Source organism: Cetorhinus maximus, chromosome 12, assembly GCF_964194155.1.
Source record: "Cetorhinus maximus chromosome 12, sCetMax3.hap1.1, whole genome shotgun sequence".
Classification (NCBI taxonomy): domain Eukaryota; kingdom Metazoa; phylum Chordata; class Chondrichthyes; order Lamniformes; family Cetorhinidae; genus Cetorhinus; species Cetorhinus maximus.
The window spans coordinates 22,062,959-22,071,904 of NC_135890.1; the positions used below are offsets into that span (position 1 = coordinate 22,062,959).

The window sequence follows — 8,946 nt, forward strand, 5'->3', positions numbered from 1 at the left end:
GTTAACTCCTGGTTAAGGACACCTTACGTAAATCCCTTGCATAAGCCCCAAATGGTGTTTCCAATTCTACAGAGGCTGAATTAATGTACTTAAAAGAGACAGCATGAAATAGCCAAGACTGGGGTGAACAGAAGCCTTCCTCCTGGCTCTGCACATTGCCATGAATAGGACAAGGAGTTGGGCATTTAGCCCTTCGAGCCCATCCTGTCATTCAATGGGATTATGGCTGATCTGCATATGCCCAGCTTTGCCCCAGCCATATCCCTTAATATTGTTGCTTAACAAAAATCTATCGATCTCAGACTTTGAGGGAGACAGCGCTGTAGTGGTAATGTCACTGGACTAGTATTCCAGAGGCTGAAGCTAATGTTCTGGGGACACAGATTCAAATCCCACTACGGCAGCTAATGGAATTTAAATTCAACCGACAAAAGCGGGAATAAAAAAGCTAGTCTCAGTGATGGTGACCATGGCAACTATCATCGACTGTCATAAAAACCGATTTGGTTCACTAACGCCCTTTAGGGCAGGGAAGCTGCCATCCTTACCTAGCCTGGCCTGCATGTGACTCCAGACCCACAGTAATGTGGTTGACTCTTAGCTGCCCTCTGAAATGGCCTAGCAAGCTGCTCAGCCCAAGGGTAATTAGGGATGGGCAACAAATGCTGGCCTTGCCAGAGATGCCCACATCCCATGAAAGAATAAAGAAACAGAAAACTTAAAATTATTAATTGATTGAGCATTAGTTGCCATTTGTAGAAGAGAGTTCAAGACTGCCATCACGACGTGAGTGGAGGTATGTATCTTAGCTTCACTCCTGAAAAGCCTGGTTCTAACCTTAGACTATAGCCCCAGCCCTAGGCTCTAAAACCACCGGTCTCCCTATCTGGTCCCTTAATATCTTGAAAACTTTGATCAAATCTCTCCTTAACCTTCTAAGTTCCAGGGAATACAATAATAGTTTGTGTAGTCTGTCCTTGTAAACTAACCCTTGGAGTCTGATATAATTCTGGTAAATCGGCACTCCCTCAAGACCAATATATCCTTCCGAAGGTGTGGATTCCCAGAATTGCTTATAGTGTGTGGCCTAACTAGGGCTTTAAAGTGCTGTTAACATAATTTCAAACCCCTTGTATTCTAGTCCTGTAAACATAATGACCAGTATTCCATAGCCTTTTAATTATTTGCTGTAACCTGTTCATGATTTTTTAATGATCTATGTACTTTGAGCCCAATTCCCTACACCCCCCAAGTCTCTTTGGACCTCTACTCTTTCTAGATTCTTGCCATTTAGAAAGTACGCTGTCCATCTTCTTCTATCCAAAGTGGCTGACCACACTGGAGAAGACATTTCCTCCAATTAAATATAGGGAAGACCAAAGCCAGTCTCCACTGCAAACCCTGTTCCCTAGCTACCAACTCCATCCCTCTCCCTGGTAACTGTCTGAGGTTAAACCAGCCTCTTCAGAACCTTGGTGTCATATTTGATTCTGAGATGAACTTCCAATCACCTACCCATATCATCACAAACACTGCCTATTTCCATCTTCATAACATCGCTCAATTCTGCCTCTGCCTCAGCTCATCTACTGCAGGATCCTTCATCTATGCCTTTGATCCCTTTCGACTTGACTATCCCAATGCGCTCCTTGCTGGCCTCCCATATTCTACCCTCCCATAAACTTGAGGTCATCCAAAACTCTGCTGCCCATGTCCTTACTCACATTAAATCCCATTCTTCATTGTCCTAGGGCTCGCTGGCCTACATTGAGGTGTTGCTGAACAGGAACAAATTTTAAAATTTTCAACCTTGTTTTCAAATCCCTTTATGACCACATGCTTTCCTGCCTCTGCAATCTGCCTGAACCCCACAATCTCCAAGATATCTATGCTTCTGGCCTCTTGAGCATGCCCAATTTTAATTGCTCTACCATTGGTGGCCATCCCTCGGCTGCCGAGGCCCTAAACTTCAGAACTCCCACCTGAACCACACCATATACCTCTCTTCCTTTCCTTTCTTCCTTTAGGATGCTCCTTAGGACCTATTTCACGGACTCTGCTTGTTGACTCTCATTGACTGTCAGTGACCCCTGTCATTGACCATCACTGGCCCCTCTCACTGACCACTCAGGTTGTCACCATACAGCCCTGATATCATGAGTGTCTCCAAGTGTAGTGTGCAGGCTGTGTTATTAGCTTCTGGGTTCTGTTACACAAGCAACAAGCTCTTCTTAACCTGCCTAAACCAGAAAATGATCAGCAACAGGTTGAACTCTCTCCCTCTGATATTACTCCTTCCTTACCTGTCTCAGACTGTGGGCGATGAAGTTCAAAGAAACTGTGGGGGTGGGGTTCGGAGAAAGACACTGCTAGCACCTTCAAATGTCTTCAGTGCGTGTGCTGTTAGCAATCATTACATAGTTGCCATGGAGATATTAAGGAGTTATGCTGAATACCAGTTGAGTTACGGCAATGAAGAGATTTTAAAGCAAATGAAGTACTGGGGTGTCGTGCTACCACCTTCTTTTTGTTCTTGTTTCCATGGTGCCACCTTGGAAACACCGAACGCTCTTTCTATTCTTCCTTCACAATATACCTGAATCCCAGTCCCAAAGGGGTGCCTTTTACTCCATTTTGAATATTTTATTTACAAATCGCAGTAAATTACTTTGAAGCATAATGACGGTTGTTATGTCAGCAATATCCCACAGAGTTAATCTGACGAGCTTTAACAAAGGGGAACTCCCTCGTTCTGCTTGACCTGAACTGGCCTTGGTTTAATCTCTGATCTGAAGGTTACCACTTTCAACAACACACGGCTCCATCGAGACTGCACTGCAGTGCTCACCTAGATTAGATGACCATGGCCTGGAACCGAGGCTTTGATCCCATGACCCTCTGTTAGCAGCACAAGTCAACTAGACACGACAGGTTTTGTTTTTTCTGAATTTCAGGATAACCTCTTGGTTTGAGTCCATATTGACTGGACCTGGATACAAACTGGCACAAACAGGCTTGTCTGGGCTAGATTTGAACCCAGTACTGGAGGTGAAACAAAAACAAAAATACCTGGAAAAGCTCAGCAGGTCTGACAGCATCTGTGGAGAGGAACACAGTTAACGTTTCGAGTCCGTATGACTCTTCAACAGAACTAAGGAAAAATAGAAAAGAGGTGAAATATAAGCTGGTTTAAGAGGGGGGGGGGGGTGGGACAGGTAGAGCTGGATAGAGGGCCAGTGATAGGTGGAGATCATAATTAATCTCTGATCTGAAGGTTACCACTTTCAACAACACACGGCTCCATCAAGACTGCACTGCAGTGCTCACCTAGATTAGATGCCCAAGGCCTGGGGCCGAGGCTTTGATCCTATGACCTCCTTGGTGGTGGCATCAAGCTGGAGTTGGCGGAAATAGAGGAGGATGATCCTTTGAATGCGGAGGCTGGTGGGGTGATAAGTGAGGACAAAGGGGACCCTACCAAACACATCTTCCCTTCACCCCCCCCCTGGCGACATTCCGTAGGGATCATTCCCTCCGGGACACCCTGGTCCACTCCTCCATCATCCCCTACACCTTAACCCCCACCCACGGCATCTTCCCATGCAACTGCAGAAGGTGCAACACCTGCCCCTTTACTTCCTCTCTCCTCACTGTCCAAGGGCCCAAACACTCCTTTCAAGTGAAGCAGCATTTCACTTGCACTTCCCTCAATTTAGTCTACTGCATTCACTGTTCCCAATGCGGTTTCCTCTACATTGGAGAGACCAAACGCAGACTGGGTGACCGCTTTGCAGAACACCTTCGGTCTGTCCGCAAGCATGACCCAGACCACCCTGTCGCTTGTCATTTCAACACTCCACCCTGCTCTCATGTTCACATGTCCGTCCTTGGCCTGTTGCATTGTCCCAGTGAAGCTCAATGCAAACTGGAGGAACAGCACCTCATCTTCCGATTAGGCACTTCACAGCCTTCCGGACTGAATATTAAGTTCAACAATTTTAGATCATGAACTGTCTCCTCCATCCCCACCCCCTTTCCGATCCCCCTTTTTTCCAATAATTTATATAGATTTTTCTTTTCCCATCTATTTCCATTATTTTTAAATGTATTTCCATCCATTGTTTTATCTCTACTCTTGGCCTATTTCGATCCCTTCCCCCCACCCCACCCCTACTAGGGCTATCTGTACCTTGCTCGTCCTGCTTTCTACCCTTTATGTCACCTACTATCACATTCCTTAGATAATATCACCACCTTCAACACCTCTTTGTCCTTTTGTCTATGACATCTTTTGGTTATCTCCACCTATCACTGGCCCTCTATCCAGCTCTACCTGTCCCACCCCCCCTTCAACCAGCTTATATTTCACCTCTTTTCTATCTTTCCTTAGTTCTGTTGAAGAGTCATATGGACTCGAAACGTTAACTGTATTCCTCTCCGCAGATGCTGTCAGACCTGCTGAGTTTTTCCAGGTATTTTTGTTTTTGTTTTGGATTTCCAGCATCCACAGTTTTTTGCTTTTATCTTACTGGAGGTGAAAGGTCAATAGCCAATACCAATTTAGTTTAGTCAGTTTGATCCCTCTCCAGAAAATCTCTTAACCCTCCAACTACAAAGGGAAGCATTAAACCTCTGTTTGGTGGTCAGTGGAAAACAGGTAATCAGTGGTCAGAGTTTCAAAAACAGAAAGATGCCAGGCAGAAATACAGAAATCCAAGGATGTTCAAAGAACTGAAAATATCCTTTAACAAAGCTGCAGATCTTTGTGTTCTCTGCTCAGAATTCACTGGCTGTGGAGAACCTACGATGATCCCCTTATTATAAGGAGATTCCACAATCCTACAAAAAAATTATTCTGAGAATTGTGTGTTTAACAAGGGGAGGTGACCAGACCTGCAATGTCTCATCGAACTCTTATAGGGCAGGTACAGCAGAGGCCAACTACAGAGTAAAACTCCCTCTACACTGCCTCATCAAAGACTTCCAGGGCAGGTACATTATGGATTAGGTACATAGTAAAGCTCGTTTTACACTGTTCTATCAAACATTTCCAGGGAAGGTACAGCACAGATTAGAAATAAAGTAAAGCTGCCTTTAAACTGTCCCATCAAACACTCCCAGGGCAGGAACAGTATGGGTTAGATAGTGAGTAAAGCTCCCTCTACACTGTTCAATGAAAAATTCCCAGGGCAGGTACAGCAGGGGTCAGATACAGTGTAATGCTCCCTTTACCCTGTCCTATCAAACACTCCCAGGGCAGGTACAGCAGGGGTCAGATACAGTGTAATGCTCCCTTTACCCTGTCCTATCAAACACTCCCAGGGCAGGTACAGCAGGGGTCAGATACAGCGTAAAGCTCCCTTTACCCTGTCCTGTCAAACACTCCCAGGGCAGGTACAGGGTGAGGTTCAATAAAGATCAAACTAAGAGGAGCAGCCCCTGCTTACCTGTATGACAATGTTCTATATCCAAGCCCAGCCATCCTGAGACCTATTGGCTGGTGATTATCAATTCATGCCAAATGATGCATATTTCCACTCAAGAGCCCAAATCACCCTCCCAATTGATGAATCGCACATTCAGCAGAGAAAGGATGTCTTCACCCCTTCTGTACTGTATATGAGCGCAGAGCCCAGATGTTAGGAGCATTTGGTTGACCCACAGTGCCCAGTCTCTGCTCTGCTCATGTTCTTCTTATACTAAGACTCTCTGGAGCTCTGTGCTATCATTGGAGAGGAAGTCATTCGTTTCCTGTTTGCACCTATGGTTTTCCAGCAGTGGAAGGGCAGCTCCTCCTTCACTACCAGACACACCCTGATGCAGTAATGTTCCGGTCTTTCTCCCACAATCTCCTATTCCCCAACTCCCTCACCCTGCTCCATATTTCACTATCGTCATTGAGAAGTTAAGACTCATCAAGCACTGCTTCATTGCATCTCTCTTACAAACATCTCAATACACTTAAGATGCACATTGGTATTTTGCTGTGCAGTGACTGATGTTACATAGGGAAATGCAGCAGCCATTTTATGCACAGCTAGATCCCACAAACAAAATGAATGGATCATCTGTTTTTGGTGTTATCAAGTAATAGCCACTTAGTTTAGCTGGATATGTCTCTGTGAGGCAGTACGGCAGTTCCCCAGGCTACAAAATACTGAAATAAAAGCAAAATACTGCGGATGCTGGAAATCTGAAACAAAAACAAAAATACCTGGAAAAACTCAGCAAGTCTGACAGCATCTGCGGAGAGGGATACAGTTAACGTTTCCAGTCTGTATGACTCTTCATCAGAACTAATAAATATAGAAATGAGGTGGAATACAAACTGGTAGAGGGGGGTGGGACTGGATAGAGGGCCAGTGATAGGTGGAGGCAAAGAAGAGATTGCCAAAGATGTCATAGACAAAAGGACAAAGGGGTGTTGAATCCACTAGGGCTAGGGGTTGCTCGTCCTGCTTTCTACCCTTAATGTCATCATTAGCACATTCCTCAGCTAATATTACCACCGTCAACACCCCTTTGTCCTTTTGTCTATGACATCTTTGGCAATCTCTTCTTTGCCTCCACCTATCACTGGCCCTCTGTCCAGCTCTACCTGTCCCCACGCCTCTTCAACCAGCTTATATTTCACCTCATTTCTCTATTTCCTTAGTTCTGATGAAGAGTCATACGGACTCGAAACGTTAACTGTTTCCTCTCTGCAGATGCTGTCAGACCTGCTGAGTTTTTCCAGATATTTTTGTTTTTGTTACAAAATACTGAAACCTGCCCCCTGATGCAAGATGAAGAGGCTGGAGTCTGACATCTGTCCTGAGGCTGGTTGGAAGGTTAGCTGATGTGCAAATTTCCGGGTAACACCAAGATGTATGAGTACAAGAACAAGGAAGTTATAATGAACTTTTACAGGGCACTGGTTTGGCCTCAACTGGATTGGTTCTCCTTAGAGAAGAGGCTAAGGTGGGATTTGATAGAGGTATTCAAAGTCATAAGGGGCCTGGACAAAGCAGATAGAAACTGTCCCCAGTGGCAGAAGGGTCAAGAACCAGAGGACACCAATTTAAGACAAATGGCAAAAGAACCAATGGTGACATCAGGAAAACATTTTTATGCAGCAAATGGTTAGGATCTGGAATGAATGCCTGAGTGTGTTGGGGAGGCAGATTCAATTGTGTCTTCCAAACAGGAATTGAACAAACACTTGACGAGGAAAAAGCTACAGGACTACAGGAAGAGTTACTCTTGCAGAGGGTCAGCACATACACAGCAGGCTGAATGGCTCCCTTCTGTGTTGTAACCATTCTATGATTCTATTCGATATGTCCGGGAGTCAAGACTATCAACAATGTTTGACTATCTTAGACAGATCTCTGTGTGAAGGGGATCGGGCCAGTAGGTGGTATATGATGTGTTGTACATGCAGCAGGACAAATACTGAGCTTACGCCTGACTGGGATAAGAACCAATGTTATCTAGTGCATTGATCTCTCAAGGTTCATGAGCAACACATAACACAAGAGCACGACAGGACACTGCAAGGTGGCCTAGTGCCTTACCTGGGGAATCTTTACTGAATCATTATTCTAGCCTGAGAGATCAGATGTCCCAGAGTTGTTGCTTACCTCTCGGCTACAGAGGGAGTTCGCCCAGCTGGAGATCGGCAGGCACCAATAGTTCTGTCGACAGGGTCCCCGAGCTCATGGGTCAGACCGACAGCAGTGAACTCCATACAAGTAGGCACACTGCCTTGTGAAAATCACCTTCTGCAATGAAGAGACCGACCTCGCTTCGAAATCAACAGGACGTGCCTCCCACCTTCTATTCAGAATTTCCACAATTATATTCTGTGCCAGCTGCAACTCTGTCACAAAAAGAGAGAGATAGATTTCCAGTACTGACCCGCTCGGTGCCTGCTCCTCGACTCTAGCCCGTAAAATCACCCAGCAAGTCAGGATGTGACACCAATCAGTGAGGGAGGAAACACCTTGCTAAGGCATGCACTGCTTTCCAATCTCTGCAACACAGGATGGAGACATGTGAAGACACAGGAAGCTGGTGGGGACCCAGAGTAGAATACCTAGCAGCTGCAGGCTCTGAGATAACAATGCATTGTTTACTGGTTCTCCAGACTTCACATATTGAGCAGTCCTGTACTTTGCATGCAAATAAACTGGCTCTCAGGCAACATGGATCAAATCCCTGGGTGAGCTGGGAGCAGATGGGGGTCCCTTGGAGATGGGAATTAACCCTTTCATTGCCAATTCCCTGGTGAGGGCCACAAACTCTTGTTTGGAAGTCTGGGGGAGAGAATAAATACTGAGTGGGAAGTGGTCACAGGAAGGAGCTGAGGAAAGGAAGGAGCAAGATGTCAGAGGCCAAGAGACGAACCACATGGCTCAAACTTGTTTTTCTTTCTCAGTTCAGACTTTCCCATTTTTCTGTGCCGTGCAAATTTCCAATAAACACAATATGCCCCAACCCCATCAATAGTCTCCCAAAACCCATACAGCCTATAAAGCCTCACATTTACACCCCTTTTCAGACTGTAGTATCCCTGACCCTCTACAGCCCTGTTCAGACTGTAGTAAGCCTAACCCTCTACACCCCTGTTCAGGCTGTAGTACTCCTAACCCTCTGCATCCATGTTCAGACTGTAGTAAGCCTAACCCTCTGCATCCATGTTCAGACTGTAGTAAGCCTAACCCTCTACATCCCTGTTCAGGCTATAGTACCCCTAACCCTCTACACCCCTGTTCAGACTGTAGTATCCCTGACCCTCTACAGCCCTGTTCAGATTGCAGTAAAAACAAAAAACTACTGCGGATGCTGGAAATCCAAAACAAAAACAGAATTACCTGGAAAAACTCAGCAGGTCTGGCAGCATCGGTGGAGAAGAAAAGAGTTGACATTTCGAGTCCCCATGACCCATCAGCAGAACTGAGTATA

At 45.6% G+C, this 8,946-nt stretch overlaps 1 protein-coding gene across 2 annotated transcripts in view; it reads right to left on the minus strand.

The window, feature by feature from the left end:
* Positions 1 to 7,919, minus strand: part of shank3a (SH3 and multiple ankyrin repeat domains 3a) — a 1,183,771-nt gene extending 1,175,852 nt beyond the window's left edge. Inside the window, exon 1 of one of the 2 annotated variants that reach the window (XM_078553129.1) lies at positions 7,623 to 7,919. The gene's annotated coding sequence lies outside the window, so the exon portion shown is untranslated. Of the gene's footprint in view, positions 1 to 7,556 lie in introns of both variants that reach the window. The other variant, XM_078553130.1, reaches the window with a different exon arrangement.
* Positions 7,920 to 8,946: the final 1,027 nt, after the last annotated feature.